This window comes from Lontra canadensis, unplaced genomic scaffold, assembly GCF_010015895.1.
Source record: "Lontra canadensis isolate GAN:19392208 unplaced genomic scaffold, GSC_riverotter_1.0 scaffold2, whole genome shotgun sequence".
Lineage (NCBI taxonomy): Eukaryota > Metazoa > Chordata > Mammalia > Carnivora > Mustelidae > Lontra > Lontra canadensis.
Genome location: NW_022630996.1, coordinates 23192 through 49870, shown reverse-complemented (window position 1 = coordinate 49870; position 26679 = coordinate 23192).

Here is a 26679-nt window from a genome sequence, read left to right as displayed (position 1 = left end):
ATGAGCTAGGGACTCACTGAACATGGTATAACTGTTACAATAAATGATTCAAAAGCAAGGAAAAAGGAACTGTCTCCTCCAGCCTCCCAAGCTATGACCCAGTGGTGAGAAAGTTTCTCATGGGGTACAATGGATTAAAGAAGCTCTCCTTACCTTTAGAACCCTAAGAACACTTTAGTACCCTTCATCAGCCCTTCTGGGTCCCAGAGTAGCATTTGCTATCCTAAGCAATAATGTTTCCTCCAACCTAATCTTTTTCTTTTTTAAGATTTTATTTATTTATTTGACAGAGAGGAGAGATATCACAAATAGGCAGAGAGGCAGCGGCGAGGGTGGGGGGGGGCAGGGAGCCCAAAGTGGGGCTCGATCCCAGGACCCTGAGATCATGACCTGAGTCAAAGGAAGTTGCTTAACCCACTGAGCCAACCAGGCACCCCAGCCTGCCACCTAATCTTATTCATTGATACTACCAGCAGGATGCAATGGCTCAGAACATCTCAAAGAACTGTCCCTCAGTCACTAACATTTGGCTTTGAGTTGAGTTATAGCCCCTCAATGTGTGTGACTAACAATGCAGCAGAACAGATGCCATTCCAATGTCTGGCCAAGGCCTAATTAGCTCAGCAGTTTTACTTTCCGCCTCTTTGGAATGGTCATCCTGGAGCCACCACCATGCTGTGAGGAACCCACACTACATGGAGAGGCCATGTGCTGGTGTTCCAACTCACAGTCCCACCTGAGTCCCCAACCAAACTCAGCATCAGCTGTGTTCATGGGGGTGCACCATCTTGGAGAGCCAACCCAAACGAGCCTGCAGATGACTCCAGTCCCAGCCACCATCTGGGATTCCTGAGAGAGAAGGACCCACCAGGGCCCCGTAAACCCATAGAAATATGAAGGGTACGTTCATTTCCTAGGGCTTCCCTACCACAGTACTACAAACTGGGTGGCTTAAAACAATAGAAAGTCATTCTCTCATAGTTCTAGATGCTACAAGTCTGAAATCAAGGTGTAAGCAGGGAGGTGCTCCCTCTGAAGCCTCTAGGGGAGGGTCCTTCCTTGCCCCTTCCAGCTTCTGGTAGTTCCAGGTGTTCTTTGGCTTAATGGCAACATAATTCCAATCTCTGCCTCCAGTGTCACACGGCCTCCTTCACTGATATCTCTGGCCAATTTCCCCCCTCTTGTGCGGACACCAGTTATACCGGATTTGGACCCACCCTAAAAACCTCATCTTAACTTGATATATCAGCAAAGATCTTATTTTCAAATAAGGTCACATTTACAACTACTGAGGGTTAGAACTTCAGCATGTATTTTGGGAGTGGGGAACAGCCACAATTTAACCCACAACCCTTGTACACAAGGGACAGAAGGTGGCCATCTAAGGGACACCAGCCTATGATTAAAAAGTGGATATGCAGGGGCACCTGGGTGGCTCAGTGGGTTAAGCCTCTGCCTTCGGCTCAGGTCATGATCTTAGGGTCCTGGGATCGAGCCCCGCTTCAGGCTTTCTGCTCAGCAGGGAGCCTACTTCCCTCTCTCTCTGCCTGCTTCTCTGCCTACTTGTGATCTCTGTCTCTCAAATAAATAAATAAAATCATTTTTTTTAAAGTGGATATGCAGATCATTGAAATGTAATTGACATTTTGACTTGGTTTTAGTATAGAATTTTGTTATGTCTCTCTTATGGTGTATTCCTCATTAATCTCTATGTACTTTTACAAAAGTCAAGTCATTCTAAGCCTATTCTATGTAACCATCAAAGGCAGAGAGTCAGAAGAATTGCCTCTGTTCCTGACTAGCTGTGTGATCTCATGCAAATCAACCAGCCTCTCTGGGCATTAAGTGCATTCATTCAACAACCATTTACTAGACTCCTACAATATGTTGGCAGTGTAGGGGACCAAGAGTTCATACAGCCCAGTTTCTCATTTCACAGATCAGGCAGGTGAGCCACAGTGGGTTCAAGGAGTTTCCAGTCATAAGCCAGCTGTATTCTGATAGTATTCATCTGTTAAATGATGGGTTTGGGACAAATTTTCTCAAAGGCTTTTTCCAGTCATTAAACTGATTCTGATGCTAAAACTGCAAATCTATATTTTACCCATTCCAAATTAAAAAGAAATACTACGTTCGATTCAACGGATCATTTCTGAGACTCAGAAGTCGTGGCTGCCAAATTATGTCACCACAATTTCCTTGACTTTGATGCTTATGAATTACGAAGCCAGTGAATAGAAAGTTTCATCAAACCATCAAAAGCTAAAATGGTCCTTTTTTGTACCTTCAGTTTGCATGCTTTTGAAGATGCTGTTTTTACTCATCCTGATGATGTCTCCATACTTTTAAAAGCCCCTAGAAAAAAAAGTAATAAAATAAAATAAAAGTCCCTAGAATACCTCACCATGGCAAAGCTGAATCACAGGGCTCATCTACCAAGAGCTCAGTCTTGCAAAGGCACCCGTTGCCTGATTTAATAGAAAAAAAAGTTCAAGACTAACATTTTTTAGAAAGGTGAGTATGCATCGTACATATATGATATATACACGTATCTGTACATGATACATACACATGTATACATCACATACTTGTATATCTTTTTCTTTGAAAATAGGAAGAGATCTCAAATGTTGCATGACTATGTGTTGGAGCTGTTTGTTCGAGATGAGTATTGGATTCATCCTCCAGTTATGCCCAGCGCCAGCATACCAGACTTAATGATCTGCAGGAATATCTCTACAAATGAATTGCTTTTGGAAATGAAAGGCACATCAGACAGAATGCAAGTTAATGGTAACACCAAGCATGCGCTCGGTAAAAAAAAAGTTTTAATAATATATCAGGAGAAAAAATCTGGGTAAGTGGGATTAAGATACACTTTTAGACGCTATGTTCTGCCAGCATTGCAAAACCTGAGAATATGAATCGGAATTAAAGAGTCATAGCATGAGGAAGTGTTTGCTACCTAGTCTGAGCACAATATCAATCATCCAGGGCTCCGAATGTTGAAAGCCTGTCAAGAGCACGCAGGGACCATTTCTTTGTTCCTGGACACTCCTGGGCTCCTTCCCCTCTGTTCCCAAACCCTTTCTAAATGCATTTTTATAGCACTTGACCCATGCAAGGTCATTAGTAGTTTATAGTTCATGTCCCTGTCCAGGCTGTGAGCATCGGTGGGAGATAAATTATGTCTTAACTGTCTTGTGGGCCCAGGGTCTCCCGGTGCCTTGGGTACAGAAGGTGATCAATGAGCCATCTTTCTCCAGTCCCTCCACTGACAGCAGCCAAGATGCTGGGGGGCGACGCAGCCGTGAAAAGGGAGCTGAAATAATGTGCGTGTGGAACTGAACAGATTTTTCCTTCCCGGCAGCTACCGGTAACTGTTAACAAATCTGCTATTCATGCTTGGCTCCCCCCATCCATCCCTGTCCCCACCCGCACGGTGGCTTCTAGCCTCTGGACTGGTGGGGGAGGACCTCCCCATCCGCCACTGCCCGATGGCAGCCTCAAGGGCAGCTGTCACTCCGAAGCACCTGCCGCTGCCTCAGACGCACACAGAGCCGCCCTCCCACAGGTCCTCCTCTGCCACTTCCACCGGGTCCAGAGCGTGACTCAGACGGGGCAGCACCAAGGGTTCTGGAAGCGACCAACAGTTCTGGAAGCAGAGATGGTACCACACCTCGGCAGGAGCGCACCCCTGTCCTGAAGGGAGGGTCACCCCTAGCCCTGGCTTGGCCCCGGCCTTGCAGGGTGTCCTATCCCAGCTGCCACTCCCCGGGGACCCACCGAGGTCAGCGGTTCTGTCCCGGGTCTGGGTCCCGGTGCCCCGGAGCGTGGGGAGCAGAGCCAGGTGCCAGGCGCTGGGCCCACCGCTCCTGCCTCGTCGGGGGAGGTGGGGGGACAGGAGCCAGCGGACACGTCTTGTGAAGGAGCAGCTGGAATTCGCCGGGTGAGACCTCTCGGGTAGTCCCTGCCAAAGCCGGAGCTGGCCGCGCTGGGGCCGCCTCGTGCGCTGAGTGGAAGCTTCTCCACTAATCGCCTCCCTGATGCCCTTCGCCAGCGGGAGCGAGCGCGAGCCCGGCTCTGCTCTTCGGACGGCTCCGGGCGGGACAAAACGCACAGTTCCGCGGGGACTTTCCTCCCTGCTCCGAACTCCCTTTCCCGCCGCTTCATGTTCAAGGCGTGTAGCGAGGGCCCAGTGACACCGGCGGGTCCGAGCACTTGCCTGGACTTTCCACACCAGCGGCTCTTTCCATCTTCCCCGGGGAGGTCGGCCTCGCTCGGGCCTTCGCTCCTCCTCTGGCTGGAGGCGGAAAGGTTCCGGGGAGCCCCGGTCTCCGACGAGGAGAAAATGTCAGCGGTGTTGCCCGCCGCAGCACCACAGAAACGAGAGGACTGGCAAGAAGGGACAGTGCTCTGAGGCTGGCAGTGACCTGGGGCCGGCCAGGCCCTGTGACAGAGGAGTCGCGCTAACCCAGGGCTGGGTGTTGGTGCCTCTGTGTCTTAAGCCCTTTCAGATCCCATTAGTTATACTCCATCCTCACCATAGCCTTCTGAAGAGGGTGGGATTCCCATTTCACAGATGGGAAAATGGAGGCCCAGAGCCATTAATCGCTTTCCCAGGCTCCCGACTCGAGACCCACCCGGCTGTCTCCAAGAGTCATGTTTTCCATGTTTTATTGGATTACATCACGGCGCTTCACCTTCCTGTGCTCCTTCTGGCCTCTTGATTATGACAAAGTCTCCCTGGTGACAAGGAGTAGAGAACTCTGGTCATGACTGTCTGACAACCTTACTGAGTCAGAGTTCAAAGTCTGTACATTAGGGCAATTCTTCTCCAAGGGTCGTCTGTGGGGCAGGGGGCCAAAATGTCACCCATCTGCCCAGAGGAAAATATAAAAACTAACCACCTAAAAAGTTTTAAGACAGGGTTTTTCAGCCTTGGCACTCTTGGTATTTTGAGCCTGATTATTCCTTAGCATGGGGTGGGGGGTGAGGAGGCCTGTCCTGAGCACTGCAGGGCATGTCACAGTCTCCCTGGTCTCCGCCCACCAGACACCAGGAAAACCCCCTCCCCAGCTGCGACAGCCGAAACTATCTCCAGATATTGCCAAATGTCCCCTCAGGATGGGGGGCAAAATCATCCCCACCCCACAGTTGAGAACCCCTTTTTAAAAGCAATTTGCCCGAGGGATTTTATGTCTTTTCAATCTAATAATAAAAATATTGGACCCTGAATTTTGTATGTCTTCCTTGTTTTTTAATTTCATTTTTCCAGTAATTCATTTTTACTGATTTTATTAAAGTATCAGTCTGGAAGGCTTAGGGGAAATAAAAAGCAAAACAAAACTGGTCTTTCCCCATCGATGGCTGGAGAAGCCCTGTCTGGGGAAGAATATAATGGACACCCCTGTGAAAAGTCACTGGGAGGCGAGAGGCTCTATCCCACCAGAATCCTGGCAGTCCTCACCAGTAGCTGTGGTGTGCGGCCCAGAACAGAACCTTTTTTTTTTTTTTAATTTTATTTATTTGAGAGAGAGAGTGAGCGAGCAAGAGAGCACACACAAGCAGGGGAAGAACAGAGGCCTGTGGGAGAAGCAGACCCCCTGCTGAGCAGGGAGCCCAATACGGGGCTCGATCTGGGGGCTCTGGGATCATGACCTGAGCCAAAGGCCGACGCTTCACCGACTGAGCCACCCAGGCTCCCTGAAGAGTCTTTCAGTATTTAACTTTTTTTAACACGTGGCAAAGACACATGGTACAAAATCACAGAGGCACAACCCCCGCCCCCCACAGTCCAGCTCCCCTTAGGGTTACCAGCATCTCATCCTCACCCCCTACAAGATCTTCCTAGTCTGGGCAGACAGACAGCACAGACGGACACACATTCCTGTGCCCTCTTTCTCTCCCTCCCACGATAGACTTTGAAGTGGTGGCAGGTCTCTGGCCACTTCCGGCAACGCCACAGCACATGCCACCACCACCCCTCACCCCGGCCCCCTCCCACGCACACAGGAAGCCATCTTGATGGGGGACTCTGCAACTAGATTACTTTCAGGCTCTTGGCGACACTGGTTTTATTGTCGGTGTCATCAACTTCAGCTCTGTATGTTAATACTTTTTTTTTAAAGATTTTATTTATTTATTTATTTGACAGAGCGATCACAAGTAGGCAGAGAGGCAGGCAGAGAGAGAGGGAAGCAGGCTCCCTGCTGAGCAGAGAGCCCGATGCGGGACTCGATCCCAGGACCCTGAGACCATGACCTGAGCCACCCAGGCGCCCCTACATCTTTTTCTGATTGCATCAGAAACATGTGCTTATTATAAAATCGAGTATCATAGCAATCTATCACTCTAAACATAAAAATACCTATAATCTCACTCTGCCCTACTCCTCATCGTGACCACTGTGAAGTGGTTAATCTTCCAGCGTTGTGTGTGTGTGTGTGTGTGTGTGTGTGTAGTCACGTACACACACACATACAAACATACACACATTTATGGTTACACACACACACATCTATTTAAACAAATGGAATCATACTGTGTATCCTGTTTTATAATAAATTGTCCTTAGATGTTAAAGATTACATAGGAAATGCCAGACAAAGTTCTGATACTACGAGAACAATTTAAAATAACCTATTTGTAAAGCAAAGAACTACTGAGAATACATCTCTCCAGATTGCAGAGATGTGAAAATTCGCCGGTGTGTAGCCATATGGTTGTAGGTTTATTTCCTTAAAGTTTACCCAAAAGGATTGTTCTCATGCAGTATTTATTAAAATGTATGTTTTCCGTCTAACATTATTGAACAAAACAAATATTTCCTTGGACCAGCCTAACCATCTTATTAACTGTAAATTGCATTATCTGAAATGCAATCAATATTCTTCTGGTATACAATGCTCCTAACATATAATTCTAAACCACATTAGTAGAGGGAGAAGCCTGCACAAGATTTAACAGGCTTTGTCTTGTCTAACTATTGTTCAGATGTCTTTCTCCAAACCCTGCAGACTGAACTGAGCATTCACCAAGCGCAGGGAAAATGTCATTTTTTTTAAAAAAACAACCATGACAATCGTAGGTCAAGAAATGACACTTTCAGGTTTTGGATTCCCAGATCAAGCATTCCTTCCGAGAACATGCTTTGAGCGAGTTTTATACTCCAAGTTCTGAGCTGGGGTCTGTGGGTGACATGAAGGTGGTTAAGGATGGGATCTCTCTCTTTGCAGAGATTTCTTAGGACATGGTTTCTCTCTTTAAGAAAGACTGAGCCTGGGTGGCTCAGTCGGTTGAGCGGCTCTCTTCAGCTCCGGTCATGATCCCAGGGTTCTGGAATCAAGTCCCGCATCGGCCTCCTTGCTCGGCCCGCAGCCTGCTTCTCTCTCTCCCTCTGCTTGCCACTCTGGCTGCTTGTGTGTATGCTTACTCTCTCTCTCTCTTTCTCTGACAAATAAATAAAATCTTAAAAAAAAAAAAAGAAAGAAAAGAAAGAGCCTACTGTAAAACATTCTACTTCTTGGTGATTCCAGCTCATGTACTAGATATCACGCAAGCATTTTTACTGCATTGGTGCATATTAAAACCCCCTTCTTGGGGTGCCTGGGTGGCTCAATCAGTTAAGCATCTGACTCTTGATTTTGGCTCAGGTCATGATATCAGGGTCACGGGATGGAGCCCCGCATCTGGCTCTGTGCTGGACATGGAGCCTGCTTGGGGTTCTCTCTCTTCTCTCTCACTCTGCCCCTCCCCCCACAACCCATTCTCTCTCTCAAAAAAAAAAAAAAAAAAAAAAACCCAGAAAGCAAAAAACAAACAAAGAAACCCACAGCCTCTAAACATCTCTCACCTCATGCAGAACAAAATTTTTTAAAGTTTCCTTAAACTGAATTTCCGCTAAATGAATCCTTCCATTATAAAATCAGATGGGCTTTCCAGAAACAAAACAAAACAAAAAGCACTGTCTTGAAATGCAAGGGAAGTGTCGTTTAAAAAGCCGGCATCTAAAACATGCACATAATGAAAATGCCTCTTTAAGAGTGTAGAGCATTGAGCAAGCATTCGGTACATTTTCATTGTTGAATTAGCATATTAATGATACTATTATTGGCCATGTTTTTCAAATTCTCCTTTCTCCACTTTGTCCAAGGGCGTATCCACTTTCTTCTAAGTCTGACTCAGAACATGCCAGCACAACCATCACTGCAAAAGGAAACCTACCCAAATCTACCCAGCAACCCTGACAGTGACCTTGGTTCAGTTTCACATCTTGTCTGCCTGTGAATATTGCAGTTCCCAGAGCTTTAGGACTTGGTGAAGTTCTACTTTACCCTCAAACCTCCACATCTAGCTGCGTCTCTAAAGCAATTTTTTATAGGTTTCGCTTTAATTCACTTCAGAATTTACTTCTGTCCTACCCATGTATTCAGTAAAGAGGTAAGTGGATACTTGATTAGTTTCCTAAGACTACGGAATTGTAATATCCGAGCCTCAGTGTGAGGGGTCTGATTTCTGAAAACACAGCTTTCTCCTTACTGACCCAGGAAACCTGAGCCAACAAACACACAGCTTCTCTTGCTGGAGAGGCAGCTCCAAGGCGTCCTGACTTTTTGCTCATGGTTGTCACCATCAAGTGATGAGAGATGTCCTAATTGCATGGTCTGGTATAGTAAATCCCCCCTTACACATACAGGTATGCTTAAAACTGCTGGAGGGGCGCCTGGGTGGCTCAGTCGGTTAAGCGTCTGCCTTCGGCTCAGGTCATGAATCAAGCCCCGTGTCCGGCTCCCTGCTCAGTGGAGAGTCTGCTTCTCCCTCTGCCCCTCACCCTCTCTCGTGCTCGCTCTCTCTCTCTCTCTCTCTCTCTCAAATAAATAAATAAATAAATAATCTTCATTAAAAAAAAAGAAAGGTCACCTTTAGAGGCACCTGGGTGGCTCAGCTGGTTAAGTGTCCAACTCTTGATTTCGGCTCAGGTCATGATCTCTGGGTCGTGAGATGGACCCCGACCTGGGCCCCACGTTCAGTGCAGAGTCCACACTGGAGATTCTCTTTCTGCCTCTCTCTTTGCCCCTCCCTTTCCCTCTCTAAATACAACAAAATAAAAAATTAAAGGTCACCTTTATAATTCACCCACACTCTATGATGTCAGCTCCCAGCAGGCAACACTGGCCTATATTCTTTCTAATTCAGGTTGGTGTCTGGTGTCTGTCTGTCTCTCTCCCCGTCTCTTCTCCCATATCTAAAATGTCATTCCTTTCTGCATGCAGCTCCAGAGGGCAGTGGTGGCCCAGCACTGCTTAAGCTTTCTGTTTTTCTTTCTCTGCTCAAATTTTGTAGCCAAAAGCCTGTGTCCAGTGGACACATCAGAGTTGGTGAAAAAAAAATCCTGAGTTCTACTATTCACTAAAAAAAGAAAATCACTTAAACTGCTCTGTATAATTTGCCATAATATTCAAGTTTACAGGCTTTAGGTCATAAAGCTTCCTTTAGCAAGAGATGTCCATGGAAATCCTGAGCCACTCAGCTAATACCATCGTCAGAATGGTGTTAGAATCGTCAGAATCGGTCAGAAAGCCGACCTCACACACAGGTGCGCGTGCACACACACACACAAACACATTCACTCAACTTATGAGGTGTCAAGCCTACAGAATTTCAAATGACGTCAGCCACACCCACTACAATTTTATGGGCTTGGCAAAATCTGGAGAAGACAAGCCCAACGTGTTTTAACAGTAGCCAGGAGTTTGGCACCACAATTTCCTGCAAGGATATCACCCCACCAGTAAATTCTCCTCTGTAATTGTCTGGGATTAGTCTCCCAGCAGATACTAGATCCTCCTTCCAGAACTCTCCTAGTGCACTATCAGTTACCAACATCTACATATGATGATTTTTTTTAAAAGAAGAGAGACAGGAAATGAATCGTCATAAGGTTGGTTTGGTGGGGAAGAAAGATGGGTGCTCGAGTTCTAGCTTTGGCATATTACCATGGCTTGGGAAAAGATATGTTGCAGTCCTAACCCCCATTACGTATCTGGAACTAGGCTTTTTGCAGATGTGATTTGTTAAGGTGAGGAGTAGAGTGTGCCCTTCATCCAATATGACTAATGTCCTTACAAGAAGAGGGAAGACACATTGTGATGACAGACACACAAGGAAATGTCATGTGATGACTGGAGGAGGCAAGATTGGAGGATATGACTGCCAGGCAAGGGACACCAGGGGTTTCCAGCCACAGCAGAAACAGGAAGAGGCAAAGAAGGATTCTACCCAGAGTCTCAAAGAGAACTTGACCCTTGTGACACCCTCATTTTAGATGTCCAGCCTCCAGAACTGTCAGACTATCAAGTTCTGGGGTTCTCGGTGCCCAGTGGATGGTACTTGGTTCAAACAGCCCAAGGAGGCCAATCCACGTGTAGAAGGCAGGTGACATTGGATGAGAATCCTCATCTTGCCGAGAGATTTTGTCACCGTACAAAACAGGCTGTGAGGCAGGTACCACAGGACTGTGAGGAGCCCTTTGTAAACTATAACCATAAAACTCTGGTTATAGTTGTGTCATTCGATTCTTTTCTAAAAGTAGCTCAGAAAGAGCGGGGTGGTGATCCCCTGGCCTTCAGCATTTGGGGTTTCACCCTCGGGACAAGTTCGATCACACTCTGAGAACAGCAACAAGCCAAGAGCGCCAATCCCTCACATGGATGTGGAAAGATCCCAGCCTGGGAGAGGGTCCAGCTACCTGGCTCGCGGTGTGTCCTGGACACAGCTAAGTGTCCCAGCTACATCCTCAGGAAGAAATTCTGAAACCAGCACTTATTTTACTCCTCAAAATGGCAGACGACATGACAAGTTGTATTCCGGACAACAAAAAAGCCAGTCTGTCTGTGGTGCCCTGAAATTGAGTTGACCTTTACTATTTTCTCAAAGGTCTAGGAATCTGTTTCCACCAGCTGTGTTGGCCTTGAGATTTTTGCTTCCATCTTTCTTTAGTTGTTTTAAATTTCACAAGTGATTTGAAAATATATTCTCCATTTAAAAGATTCAAATGATGGAGCACCTGGGCGGCTCAGTCATTCTGTGTCTGCCTTTGGTTCACGTCATGGTCCTGGGGTCCTGGGATCGAGCCCCACATCAGGCTCCCTGCTCAGTGAGCCTGCTTCTCCCTCTCCCTCTGCCTGCCACCACCCCCCCCCACCGCTTGTGCTCTCTTTCTGTCTAATAAATAAAAATAAAATCTTTGAAAAGAAAATAAAAGATTCTTGAGGCACCTGGGTGGCTCAGTGGGTTAAGCCTCTGCCTTCTGCTCAGGTCATGATCTCGGGGTCCTGGGATCGAGCCCCGCATCGGGCTCTCTGTTCAGCGGGGAGCCTGCTTCCCCCCTCTCTGCCTGCCTCTCTACTTGTGATCTCTGTCTGTCAAATAAATAAATAAAATCTTAAAAAAGAAAAGAAAAGATTCAAATTATACTGGAGTATGTAGGGGAAAAGGGGGAAATCCCGTCCCCTTACCCCATTCCCACCTTCCTCCTTAAAGGTGGCCACTGTTAGCAGCAGGTCTGGCCTGTTGAGCACTTCTCCTGGGCGTTTGCACACACACACATGGCCATAAGCACTCAGAGAGCTAAGATGTCACATCTTAAGCCTCCAAAGGCCTATAGGTTGTCCTTTCCCCCAGACACAGCCTACACATTCAACCTGAACTTTATCACAGTGTAACATTTCACACTGTGCCCTCAGAATGTTGAGCTGTCACGATTTAGGTCAGGGATACAATAGAAACTCTTTGTAAATACGCTTTAAAAGCAATTTTCATTTAACCTGGGGACAGTGTCATCACACAACTATGTACAATATAATGCAGGTCGTAGGACAACTGGAAACAGATTGTGGAGAAAAGGTGAGCCGGGCCGCTGGAGCTGAGGGTGATGAAGTCCATGTTTTCCATGAAAGAAAAGTTCAAGATGCTCATAAATATGATTTATCATTTCTATCGTGTCTACAAGTTCAGCCACTAGGGGTAAAAGTGTCCAGACAGCATGGGCTTTTTGACTGTATAAGTAACAAATGGAACCTGCCGTCAAAACAGTTCCATTCTTCACCTTAGATCCGAGGGCCTCTTTCTCCTGTTCTGGGCTTGCAAACCCAGAGTTCTTTTTTATTTATTTTTTTTTAAGTAGGCCTCATGCCCAACATGGTGCTTGAACTCATGACCCTGAGCTTGAGAGTCAAAGGTTCCACCAACTGAGCAACCAGGCACCACCCCTAGGGTCCTGTCTATATCCTTTTCCCTTCACTCTCCACAGGTAGCCGACCCCCTCTGACCTTTCTGAATGTGTGCTGGCTTTGACCTTCCCCAGAGCTGCAGTGTGGCCTTCACAGCCTTTCTCCTGGGTCGCGCCTGCCATCTCCTGACCAGACTCCCTGGTTCAGACTTCCCTGCTGTAAGCGGTGCCCTTGGAAAAACTTCCAGGCGCAAATCTTTGTCACGCTATAGGGTGTAACGTGGGCAGGACACTTTTCTGGGGTCAAGATTTGAGGTTCCAACTAGTTCTCACAAGAAAAACGTGGCCATCCTCTCAGGTGCTTGGTGGGCCATCTCCTCATGGGCCGGCTGACCCTCCCACCTGTGCATCCCTGGGAACTGCATGTAATAACTCTAAGTCCGGTTTTGTCGGGAAGGAGATCCGTAATTTTCCACTGCATTCTCAAGGGCATTTTTGACCCCACCAAAAAGGGCGTAAGAACCTTTAGCTATTAGAATGTCTTCTGGATTTCAACACTGGTCAGAGGTCAGACTTCAATTGACTACTCATTCATTCATCCATTAAAATAAAGGTAAGTCGGGGGCTGGCTGGCTCAGTCAGTAGAGCAGGCGACTCTTGCCCTCAAGGTTGTAAGTTTGAGCCCCACACTATGTGTACAGATTACTTAAAAATGATCTTTAAAAAATTTAAAAAAAAAAAGGTGAAAGGGCCATAAACTGTCCTTCAGCAAGATCAGTCCTTCATCAAGGTAGATCACAAGATGAAAACGCACCTGGCGGCCAAGGCTTCCGGGGAAATGCTGTGGTTGATCTATGGTTCCTGGTTATGAACTTGGCATTTTATTATCAGGTTGTTTTCAATTTGCTTGATTTTTCCCCATAACACTTACTATCACACAACATGCTATGTCTTGGAGCTATTTAATTTTCTTTTTGTCTGTATTCCTCCATTGGGCTCTAAGTTCCATGAGGGTGGTAGGAACTCAATCCATTTCTGTTGAATGAATGAACAGTGCATTCTCCCACATCCAGTGGCACTCTCCATGTCACCTGGGACGTCATCTCAGTTTCTGTCCACATCTCAACTCATCCCCCATTTCCAGTTGCCTCAAATCTGCCCCTTCCTCCTCTTGGTCATGGCTACCACCACCATTTTGCCCAGTGACCCATGAATTGGCCTCCTAAGTCAACTCCCTGCCTTAGCTCTTCCCTTGGTACACCCTACATTGCCATCTCATGTTAATTCCTAAAAGTATCACTTAGTTAGTGAGTCTCTCCACCCAAAAAAAAAAAAAAGAAAAAAAAGAAAAGGAAGCAATCACAATGGCTCTAAAAAACAAGATTACAACTTCTTCTTGGTACCAGTCTGTTTTCTTTTTTTTTTTTTAAGATTTTTATTTATTTATTTGACAGACAGAGATCACAAGTAGGCAGAGAGACAGGCAGAAGGGGCAGGGGGGGCGGGGAAGCAGGCTCCCTGCTGAGCAGAGAGCCTGATGCGGGGCTCGATCCCAGGACCCTGGGATCATGACCTGAGCCGAAGGCAGAGGATTTAACCCACTGAGCCACCCAGGCACCCCGGTACCTCTGTTTTCTTCTAATTTTTCCACATCAAAGGCATTATCTTTTCATTATAAAAGGTTATTGAAGACAAACCCCCAAAACGGCTCTCTTGTGCCTACATGAAGGCTATCCACAGTGTGGCCACCGCTGTCCAGACGCCCTCAGCTCCCCTCTGAACGGTCTCCACCCTTCGATGCACCGATGATGCTGAGCTCTGACCTGAACTTCAGGGACAGAGTCTCCTTCCGATCTCATGAAAGGAAACCAGATGGGTCAGGACGATTCCAAAGCATGAGGGGCTACAGACGTAGTCAGATGGAAGCCATATGTTGAAGTCACACATCTGACCGAGCGAGAATCCCCCAAGGTCAACACTTGAAGTCTCAGTTGCATTACTCCCTCCCACACTCCGAAATTCCTTCCTCTCACTCCATTATACTTAATTTGAATCTGGAGTGTTGCTCTGATTTTTTCTCATTGCTTACTTTTCTCATGCCAGCCTGGTCATTGTGCTTTACTACTCAATAAGAAATCTAAAATGCAAGTCTTCCTCTGAGGATAAATGAAATTGATTTTTTAAATCCATTTGGATTCACCAGAAACTACTGTCTTTTATCACTCATCTGAACTCCTACCTAATTATTTTTAGGGTTTTGGGCTAGAAAGCAAATTGCATTATGTTCTTCTAAAAGTATATACTTACAGAACCATCTGTAATCCCTTCAAAGCAATCTTCACCAGTCACTACCAGAATACATATTGTTGTAAATTCTATTAGATCATAGAATTACAGGGCTGGAAGGGATCTGGAGAACTGACAGATCCACAATGTCCTCAAAACCACATCTTCACTAAGCCAGAAGATAAAGGACCAAATGTGCATGTTCCAAAATTTCTTCCTGTTTCTACCTCCCTGAGCCATAAAAACACTTTCATGTAGAATGAGACCAAATCCAGAAGCATTCAAATTTAGAAGGGGAATGCGGGAAGACTTTTCCAGTGCCAGGACCTATGACGACTTCCCTTACCATGAACATCTGCAGGAAACAAGTACTCGGGGGCCAGCCCCACACTCTCCAGTCCCACTGTGTCGCCAGCCTACCAGAGGCAGGAGACAACAGCAGTCAAATCCAGTCAATGGAGTTGACCCCTACCCGAGTTCCCAGCACAGAAGCTAGCTGTTAAGCCTGTAAATACTATTGACCCCAGTGCTGGGGTCACCATTAATGGAAGGAATCAAGAGCTACTGGAGATTGTTCGGCTAATGGATGGAGACACTTCTCTTTCTTCCTGAGGTTACACAAAGGCTTGTGTACTGGTTACTACCAGTCTCTTCAAGGAGAGAGGCCAAGGGCCTTTGACTCTTGATGCACTCAGGGCACAGTGATGGCTGAGCTGACTTCAAAGCCACTCTCTGCCACCAAGTCCTGGGGATGGAGCTACCCCCAGAAGACAAGTGGAAGGGATAGTTCAGCCAAGCCATCTACCCCACCAGCCTCCCTGGGACAGTGTTGCATGGACAGACCTGAAAATCAGACAACGCCCCCAGGCTTCTGTGACAATGCCTTTTGTTGTTCTGGGTGGCGATTGCCCGGGCATGGTCACTATAAAAATCCAATTGTGCACCTTCTATCTTTCTTACACTTCAGTTCAAAAGATTATTTAAAATACCAAGCAATGCGGTTCACTTTTTGGTTATTGTTAGCATTATAGGGAAAGATACTATTTGAGCTGGGAGAGAACTTGAGAGCAACTAGTACAGCATTTACCAAAGTGTGTTCCCTGGAACCCTGGCCCCGAGAGATACCCTGCCAAGAAGAAATGGATTAAGGGTCCAATAAACTTGACAGATGCTGCAAACTCTTTACTTTAGGGGTTCACAATACTGGCTCCAAAACCAAGCTCATTGGCCTCCACACCCCATCAACACTCTCCATTTCAGTATGACCACCATACTGGAATGGGTACCAGTATCCCCCCAATGGCACAAGCCAGAAAGTGGGGAATTGTTCCTAACTATGCTCTTTCCCTTACTTCTTGCAATTACATCTCCATAATTGTTCTCAGGCCTGTCCACTTTTGCCCCATTTTCACACCTGTCACCCAATATCACCAGCATCTCTCTTCTAAAATACGACAGGCTGCCTAACGGTTCTGCCTACACTCCACAAAGCAGCCAGAAGGGTCCCTGCAGAAACATAAATAGCACTCCCCCTGTTAAAATTCTCAGTAGTGGGCGCTTGAGTGGCTCAGAAGGTTGGGCCTCTGCCTTCAGCTCGGGTCCTGGGATCAAGGCCCAAATCGGGTGGGAGCCTGCTTCTCCCTCTCTCTGCCTGCTTCTCTGCCTACTTGTGATCTGTCAAACAAATAAGTAAAATCTTTTTAAAATGAAATAAAGTTCTCAGTAGCTTTTTTCTCCCCTAGGATAAAGTCCAAAATCCCACCAAAGGCTTTCAAGTTCCTTAGTGATCTAGCTTCACGCCTGACTTTCTCCGATTTCTCCAGGATTCCATGTCCTCTCCTTTAGAGAGCATTTATTTGCTCTTTTCTCTGCCACCCTTGCCCTTAACCTGGGCAGCTCCCACTCCTGCCCGGCACTCCTGACACCCCTTCCCAGTTCCCCCCAGAAAGGGCCATGGTTTGTCCTTCCGCACAGGCACGAACCCCGCGGGGCCACGGTGTCTTGGCCGGAGGGCTCTGCCTCTCGTGATGCCTGGCTTAGGAGGCATCCAGTAAAGGCTTCCGAATAACTAGTAATCTTAGAGGTAAAATAAAACATAAAAACTCTTTTACACTTTGTGTAACTCAATTTCCAAAACAAGTTTGTCCACACAATTCCTTCTCATTGACCCTTGCCAAACTTGTGGGGCTCAGAATATTCAGGGGGCTGGGGTGGGGGGTGCTGATCCAGCTCAAGTCTCCTATTTTACAGAAGATTCTGAGACCCAGGCTGGTGAAAAGGGCTGCCCAGAGTCATTCACCTCGTTAGTTCTTGAAGGAGCGCAGCGTTCTCGGAAAATCACCCGCAGCATAGTAAAATTTCACTATTTTACACTGCCTGGAGATGTTTTAAAGCTAAGAAACCCCACAGAAATTAGAAATCTTAATTAAGGTAAGAGGGAAAGGCCGGGCAAGGAAGATGAGAAGCTGGTTTTTCATCACTCACACTGAAATAAAATTAAAGAGTTGAATGAAATTAACAACGAAACCTAGAAGGAAATATAGGTGAATATTTAACCAAATTATCATCAAGAACTTTAAAACTTAAAAGCAGTGGAAGAAACCGGATAAGAAAAGATGTGACAACTAAAAATTAACCTGAACTGTCTCATTCCTACTTGTGGTCCACATAGGCCGGCGGATAGGACCCTTTTTTCTCTGCCTGTACGAGCGCGGACAGCTCTACAGATAACCCGTGAACAACCCTACCCCACCATGCACCCTGCCCAAAGTCTGCATATAATGATTTTTTTAGATCGATGGATTTATTTGAGAGAGAGAGAGTGAGTGCACGAGTAGGAGGGGCAGAGGGAGAGGGAGAGAGAATTCAAAGCTGACTCTATGCTAGGCATGGAACCCGATGCGGGGGCTCGATCTCACGACCCCAAGATCACGACCGGAGCTGAAAGCAACAGTAGGGGGGGTGCCTGGGTGGCTCAGTGGGTTAAAGCCTCTGCCTTTGGCTCGGGTCATGATCCTAGGGTCCTGGAACCGAGCCCCACATCGGGATCTCTGCTCAGCGGGAAGCCTGCTTCCTCCTCTCTCTCTGCCTGCCTCTCTGCCTACTTGTGATCTCTCTGTTAAAAAAAAAAAAAAAAAAAAAAAAAAAAAATCTACAAGTGGACCTGCGTGGCTCAAACCTAGGGTCAGTTGTATACAACTGGGTAGCTTTAAAGAGAAAAGAAGTATCATTAGTGTAAGTCCAGGAAGATAGAAAAGCATAACAGGAAAGGAAAAAAAAAAGACACAGATGCAAAGTGGGTCGGGTCAGTTATTAAAACTCTAGAGAATCAAACTCAGGGGTCATTAATGAACAAATTCAAATGAATCTTTCTTGAGTGTCTATGACATGTACCTGGCATTAGATGATGTAACTTTGAGCCCTGCGGTAATATCCTTGAGGGAGAGAAAGATGTGTGGGGCATGAAGTAGCATTTTGATATATTAGCATTTAGCCTTTTAAGCTCAGAGAAAGTACTTGCCCCATCTTGTGTTTCTTTTTTAAAATATAGCTTTTATTTATTTATTTGACAGGGACAGGGAGAGAGAGAGAGCATAAGTGGGGGAGTAGGAGAGGGAGAAGCAGAAGTAGACTCCCTGCTGAGCAGGGAGCCCCTGAGTGGCTTGACCCCAGGACCGTGTGACCATGACCTGAGCCAAAAGCAGACATCCAACTGAGCCACCCAGATACCCCATCTCCTCCGTATTTTATAGTGTGTGGCCCCAGGGGGTGTTACTTATTTTCTCTGATTTAACAACCTGATGAAGTTGGGTTTTTCTTTTTAAGATTTTTTTTTTTCTTTTTTGGACAGAGAGAGACACAGCAAGAGAGGGGAACACACAGGCAGGGGAGTGGGAGAGGGAGAAGCAGGCTTCCTGCCAAGCAGGGACCCCAATGTGGGGCTCGATCCCAGGACCCTGGGATCATAACCTGAGCCGAAGACAGATGCTTAACGACTGAGCCACCCAGGCGCCCTGATGGAGTTGTTTTGAGTGTGAAATGAGATAACGCTAGCAAAGATCTTACCACAGTGCTTGTCAGGCAGGTGGATCTCAGTAAAACATTAAAAGAAAGCTGACTTAACTTGGGCATTGCAGATCTAGGACTAAGACCATTTCTATAAAGATCAAGGGCTAAACTCCTCTCGCCTCCGCCCCCTCCCCAAACCCCCTTAACCTCTTTGATCAGCACATGTCCTGATATTTCATGTTAATTCCTTCAGGTCAGTAAGGGAGGAAAAAACTTTTCCTCCACCCTCTCGTGGTCAGTGTCTAGGATCTGTGAATTGCTCCGACAAAAGACAATAGTAAGAGAAGAAAGCAGAGTGCTCAATGACGAGTAACTCAAAGGGGTGGTTAGAATTTGGAATTTATATACTCAGTAGGGGAAAGGAAGAGGGAGGAAAGGTTGCTGGGGGATGAACAACAAGGTTTCTTTAGGAGAGACAAATAGGTTTTCAGGAGAAGAACAGGAGATAAGAAGGTCTGTGATATTTATCTATGCAAGTTTGAGGGGTCTTTCTGTCTTCTGCAGGGCCATAAAACTCTCCCAGAGAGGGCATTTATGAGTAGACACTCCCCAAAGAGGGAATTTACAGCAGCCTTAATTCCCAGAAGTTGCTGCTTCTGGTCAGATAAGGGAAACTCTGAGCAATCTGCTTTCTTCCTCTGTTGATTCTCAACTGCCTTCACCTCAAAATAATTGTATGTCAAAGTGGCACATTTGGGGGTAACACAAAGGGGACCTGATTCCCTTCAGGTCCAGTTAATATTACAAAGGGGAGTAAAAGCTCATGTGTTCTACGGATTCCTAAAGATAAAGATACCAGTGACATAAAATAAATGAGGCAATATAAGGAAAAGTGGAAATTGTACAAACTACAATGATTACTACTATATATATTCCCATCTTAGTCAAAAGAAAGAATCCTAAAATTCATAAGGATGTCACTAGAGTAATTTTTCACCTTTAAAATGCAGGATCTGACAACATTATAAATACCTTTCTTCATCTACTGCCTTTCTTACATGTATTTTTAAAGTATCACTGAATCAGCTAGTTCAGATCAGAATTTGCTGGGTCTTTTGTATATACATTTTTAGTAGTATAATTTAAAAATCTTAAATTTGAGGGTTTTTCCATTTTTCCAAAAGTCTCAACTCAGCCCCAATATTCCCTATTTCCCAACTTTTTCTCACTAATCACAATAGGTAGTTAGGAAGCCAGCTCAAGCCTTTTTCTAAATAATTTCCTGGTTTTGTCTTTACAGGAAGAAAGAACACTAAGTTAGTAGGAAAACCTTAAGAAATATACTGAATAAGAACTTTAGTTTTACTAAGTGCAGGAAATCTGTCAAAGTTTCCCCAAAAGGAATTTTCTAATTAAAAAAAAAAAAAAAGAAAAAATTATCTGGGGGGGGGGGGAATCAGATAATGCCAATATTCCAAAAGGCTCATGCATTAAATCCATCTCATTGTTTGGTTTCTGGGACCAGTAATTCACATCTGACATATAAAACCAAAGTTCAGCCCCATATCCTCGCCGAAACCCTCCCCCTTAAGAAAAGTAACTTCACGTTTTGGGCAATCTCCTCTCAGTCTGTCCTTAAATTTTCACTATACATATTCAAAGCTTTGAAAAAAAAAATAGTAAAGCTTTGAAAGGTCAGCAAAGGTTTTGCACTTTCCCAATCAGTTCTTGAGAAGGAATACGGGGCCCCCTGCGGTGAGTCCAGAAAGCATTGGTCATTTATGGGTGATTTAGGCTGCTGAAGAACTCCCAGAATGGGGTTTTTAGCACACTCGAGGTTTCCTTTCGGGGGCTGGGGGGTGGGGAGAGGGACTCGCTGGAGCCACCTGTTTCCCTCCCTAACTCACCTTTAATCCCTAACTACCACGGACGTGGGTGTAGACGCTCGGGATTGGGGAGGGCTCCTTAGGATAAAAGAAGCTGAAGGGTGGTACCTGCCGGGCCCGGGGAGGGTCCAGCGGTGGGCGCCCCCGCCCTCCCCGGCCCAGCTGCAGCGCGCTCGGTGCGCGCACGGTCCGCAGGCGGCCGCGCGCCGCCGACACCGACACGAAACCGACAGGACCGCCCGGAGCGCCCGGCAAGCAGGCCCCGGGGAGCGCCGCCCCTCCCCGCCGCGGCCCGCGGTCCTCGCCCAGACCCAGGCGCGGCTTTCGCAAGCCTCACCCTCCCGGCTGCCCGCCACCCGCCCGGTTTACTTTCATATTCAGCGAGGCACTACCCATAATGCATTTGTAAAAAAATGAAATGCAAAAATAAAAGAAAAAAGATTAGCATTTAACGAAATCCTCACAAACCCTACTTTTAAAATAGCGATTTTTTGTTTTGTTAACCTTCTGTTTAATTGGGAAGTTGTACTCGTCTTATTTTTTATGGTTGTGGCATAGGCCATGAAAAGTCTCCTTACCTAGAAAGTAGTCTGGACTGGAAACTATAAATAATCAGAGATTCAGCCTTTCTCATAGTTGGTCCGAAGGTTGTGGGTTATTGTTAAGCTGTTTAACATTGTCTCCCCCCACAACCGTTCTTGACTGGCTTGGAGTTTTACCTCAATCAAGAAAGTCCTGTGCAAGGTTTACAAAAATTAACCAAAGTGCAAATGAAAGGAATTTTTAGTTCATGATCTGAATCGGAAAAGCCTTTCAAAATCACCTACTTGTTCATAATTATTTTTAGTAAAAATAACTTGTCAGCAGCATTTATGCATTAACCTTCAATCAAAATGCCTGCAAAAAAAAAATAAATAAATACAAGAACGACTTCGTTTTGAATTAGCTTTAAACTTATTCAAGAATATAGCTGGTTTTAAAAAAAAAAAGAATATAGCTGGTTTTTAGAAATCCTATAAGGAAGATTGTTAACTTGTAGCTAGACAGTAATATATTTCTTATTATAAATCAGGAGGGAAGAGGAAAAATGCAATTGAAGAAACTTCCTCTCAAGAACATATATAGTACCATCTCATATGTCTATGTCTATAAATATATGCATGTTTGTAGATGGGTAGGAAAAATCTGGAAGATATACACCAAATTATTAACACTGTTTAACATAAGGAGGGCATTTAAAGAAACTTTCAGAATTAAAAAAGGTATAGAAAGTTTGCCGCTATCAATTTAATAATTTTGTAGGTGTCTGCAAATAAGCAGAAAACGTACACTTTTTGCAATAGCTTGCTTATTTCATATATATATATACAGCACATAGGTTCACAGGCACTGATCAATATCCAATTTAAAACCAGGTCTGAGAGGAGGTGTAAGTCAGTTTCCACTCTGTATCAATGCTTTCTGCTCCACATTCATCCATCCTTTCTGCCTGCAGGTGTCACCCAGCTGTCAATCTGCTTCATTCATTCTTTGCTGTGATCTATTAGAGGTGACACTAAGATTCAAACAACAGGTTCCAACAACAACTGACTTACTTCATTAGCAAATAAACTTGACAGCTTTGTTGCAAATCTGCACCTTCTATTGTAATTGTGCTTTAAAAAAAAAAAAAATGGAAAAAAACTGGAAGAAAAAGCTCTATGTTTAACCAATCTTGATAGAAAAAAGGGGGGGGGCATCATTTGTTAGTGAGTACGGTACTTAACGGGCAAGCACCAGCAGCTCTCATTCACAGGTTGCTGGGGGATTGTTCAAAACAGGTGTTTTCTGTCAGTCAGGCTTGTTGGACTTAATACTTAAGTTAAATCCTGAATTAAAAAGCAGTAAGATACAGAGTCCCCAAATTCTAGGTGACTGCTAGTCTAGAAATGTTAGAAGACCAGAATCTTATTCAATGTTGTAAACACGATGGGCACTTCATTATCTGCTTTGGAGGACTAAAAACCTGCCAGGGGGGAGGTGTGTTCCTGAAGGAGATGGACTAGGAGTTAGTTCTTCCCTATGTAATTCAACCCATGACTCAGACCCACGATGACAAAGTCTCAGATGATGTTGTTAGTGTTGGGTAATCTTCCCACAAAAATATATCATAGGAAAAAATGCAGCATCCTTATAAAATAATGAAATTTTAATAATCAGAGAAAGAGAGATCTTAAGGAAATGAGGGTTATCATTCAACATTGTCACTCCCGGCAATTATTCAATGATCCTGCCGTTTAGTACCCACGTCCTTGTGTAATCATGGCTCCCTGGGTGAGGCCTGAACTTACTGACTCATTTCTGGGGGAAAAAAAAAATAATAATTATAAGGCAAAAGTAATGGGGTGTTACCTCCAAGATTAGGTTGAAAAAGGTCATTTTTTATGAGTGTTCTAGAACTCTCATGCTTGTTCTTGTGCTTTTTCTCCCCTCTTTCCTTGGGGGTAGAGAGCAGCCCCATGGAAATGCATAGAACTGCGTCCACCACCAACAGCTAGTCAGGCCCGAGGCACTGTGAGTGAGCCTAGAAGCCGATCTTTCTCCAGTGGAGCCTTGAGATGACCATAGTCTACATTTTGGCCCATTCAGAGTGAGCGACCCTGAGCCTAGCACCCAGCTGACTGTGGCCAGATTCCTGTCCCAGATATGGGGAGGGGAGGAAAAAAAAAAGACAATGCTCCTTTGTCTTAAGGAGTCAGGGACAGGCAAGGCCAGGTAGGGAGAGACATGTGGGGGGCATTGTGACTAGGGTTACCCAGGGGGACTATGAAACCTGCTCACAGAAATCTCAGAGGACAAATAGACATGATATTTACAAGAACATCTTGTTTGTTCTAATGATAGTTAGGCATCCACCATGTTTGTTCTGAATATAGACATGATATTCATAAACCCACCATGGTATCTACAAGAAATTGACCAAATTCCCTGGTCAGTTTCCCATAAAAGACCAAATTAAAAGCAGCCCTCAGTGGCAACCCATTCAGGACCCTTCTCACTCAGGGGAGCTCTTTTCTTTCTTTTCTGTTCTCTTCACTTCACGTTTTTGACCCTGAGAATCATTCTTGGACTCTGTGAGAGAGAACCCTGAAACCCTGCAAATTAAGTTGCTAAATTTGGGGCTAATCTTGTGCAGGAACAGATAACTAATCCATAGACTTTGCCAAAAAGTGCTGCCATTGCTTAAGCAGATCTGGAATCCTTCTGTTCCCAAAATCTCAAAGTATGAGCCACACAGAAAGTGGACTGTGTTACTTTAGTCCCCGCCTCAGTTTTGCCAAGAAGCACTTCCCAGGTTGTTCTCTCTGTGTTCACTCTGTTTGACAGACTCTGGCCTGTTTAAAAACAAACAAACAAACAAACAAAAACTCTACCTTCCAAAGATGAGGAAGATTCATCCCCACTAGGAACACTAAAAAAGAATATGCCACAGCTTCCGAAGACAATTTCGCTTGCCTGCAGATCTATTTTAACCAATGACTACCTCACTGGAATAATTCTTCTAAGGGGATCATTTTGAAAGGGATAATGCTTACTTTAGATTTAACACACAAATTAGTCAAGGAATGAGTTGTTCCGTGTTTACTTAGTATCTAGCAAATGTATGACATGTCCCGCTGATGATTACTCTCTGAGTTAAGTGCTATTATCTGTCTTACAGATGACAGAGACTGAGGCAGAGGACTTGTTGGAGGGCAGCGTGTACAGGGTCTGTGCCAGAGCAGGAACCTAATCCGGGCAGTCCGGTTTGGGCCTTTGCTCTTTGCTACAAAGCCATCTGGCTTGTTTGCTTGATTTCTAGTTATATCTCGTACAATAATATCATGACAATAGCAAAGGACAGATTCTTATTCACTGTGATAAAATCTCACCTCTACTCAGATAATATTTCAATGTGATGAGTTTAGGAAATATACAAAACATTAATGTTTCTAAATACATTCTCCTATAAGAGAAAGGAAAAGAAACCAGAGGATCTAAGTCTTTGGTCAAATTTAGGAAGGTACAAGCTCCAAAGAGCAAACAAAGATTTGGGTCTTTATGTAAAACCTAACAACTTTTTTTTTTTTTTAAGTAACATGTCAGATTTTGACTAGAACTTTCCACTCATTCGGCTAACCGGGGTCTTATGTATCCAACTGCAATGCTAGCAAAATTTGTGCCAGATGTGGTACAAATGGCTTTTCGGAGAGGGTTTTACAAGAGCTACTGTGTTAGAGGCCTCGGAGGAACTACTGAGTTACTTCACAGGGTTCCTTTACTGAGAAACCCACTCAGTAAAGAACATGAAAGTTCTTTTTTTGTCCATGAGGGTGTCTGGCTGGATGTGTTCCTGCTGGCTACAACCAAGAGAAAGGTCATTGCTGATTCCATTCCCGGGACAATTCTCTACCCTTAGTTTGTTCCTTCCTCCTGGGAACCACAAAAGACCCTTTTTATATCTTTGCTGTATATTATTATTAACCTATCTCTTGTTGTTTTATAATAATTTGTAAATGTGTCTTGTGCCCCCAGGTCAATTCGAACCTCTTTACCGGTGGGTACTGTATCCATTTTATTAGCCTGGCAATGCCTTGTACAGAGCTGTCGCTTATTCTGAAGACTACTTCTAAGTGGATGGACAGTTTTCATCTCCAAGATCCATGTTATCAACTACAGACAGGATCTGGGTCGCTTCAGAAGTCATGCGAGCACCAAAAGATGATCAATTTCTGATGTTCCATCAGCTGCAGCCGAACTTTTTGAGATTCCAAACTGCTAAGACTATTGACGAAACTCAGCAGGACAGAGGATTCATAGTGAACTTGGCCATTCTGAGGCGTTCCCAGACTACTATTACCCGACAGTGTTCTTTTAAAGTGGTTACTTGATTTGTATTCATTTGGGCATTCTTCAGCAATTGAAGTATTTGCCTCAGGGACTTCTTTTAATCCCTAAGGACCTGAATTCAAAAGGGATTCAACAGAGCCTCGAGCTAACCCTTGAGTTCTACTGTCTTTGCCATCCTTTACACGAAGTTGGTCAACACCATCATTTTAATAAGGAGACTGTCGATATTTACTGGTGCCCGTTTTGGGGAAGCACCGTGGCGAGGAAGGCATACGAGAAATAACCTCTGTCCTCGAGTCGCCAAGTATATAACATGATTTACCTGCCACTGTGTTTTTCTCCAAAGTATAAGATAACACCAAAGCACGATGTAAGGTCCCGTGGCACAGTGGACAGTGAACTTCAGACGGGAGAGGCTGCATGGCTCAGCCAAGAATGCACCTCTGGAAGGCGACCCAACCCAAACGCCACTCCACTTTTCTGAGGCCAAGCCTGATGCCACTGTCCCCCGATTGTGATGGGTGTGTAGGAATACACATTCAGCCTGAAGTATTTCCAAAGAAAAGGAAAGGCTATATACGACTTCAAGAGATTTTACTGCATTATAGGGGCATTTGGCTGGCTCAGTCAGAGAAACATGTGACTCTTGGACTTGGGGTTCCAAGTTGGAGCCCCACGCTGGGTTAAAAAGGAAATCTAAACAAATAAAGAGCTTTTATTGCATTTTGAAGAAAATGATAAGCACCATGCAAATTTACAGGGTAGGTTATTCAGTTTGTGAAAATGACTGAAGAAAAAAGCCTCCATAAAATTATAATACACACAGTAAGGAGTGTTAGTGGTAAAAGAATGCATTTCCAAGGAAAGAACATATGTGATTTTTGACTGATGACTGGTGATGGGGAGTCCATGCCACTGTCCTGTGACAGCAGCACGGATAGTGGGGTGTGCTCGTGGCAAGGAGTTGGGTTAGGAGGAAACTGCTAGGCAATGGGAGGGTAAAGGGACCCCTACAACAGGGGACAGAGATCTCTCCGAGGCCACACAGGGTCACTTCATGGGAAGGAAACAGCTGGAACAACTGGCAGCAATCTCTACTGTAGTCTTGCTTTCCTAGAAATAACGTCATTTCCATTTGCCTCCTCCAGGAGGTAATAAGCAGGACAACTCAGCAGAGGTGCAAGCGCACATCTATAGCTTCCTGTATCCGCAGACAGGCGGCGGATACCCGTGACTACATGAAAACCACATTCCACGGCACAGGTGCTGTCAGAATCCAGTGACTTCGTTGCTGGTGTCTTGCTCTGAATGTCACATACAGAGAAAGGTCCTGAGTGCCTAGAGAAGGGTGCTATGTTAAAACCTGGAGGCTGTTGCCACCTTGCTACGGACTGAATG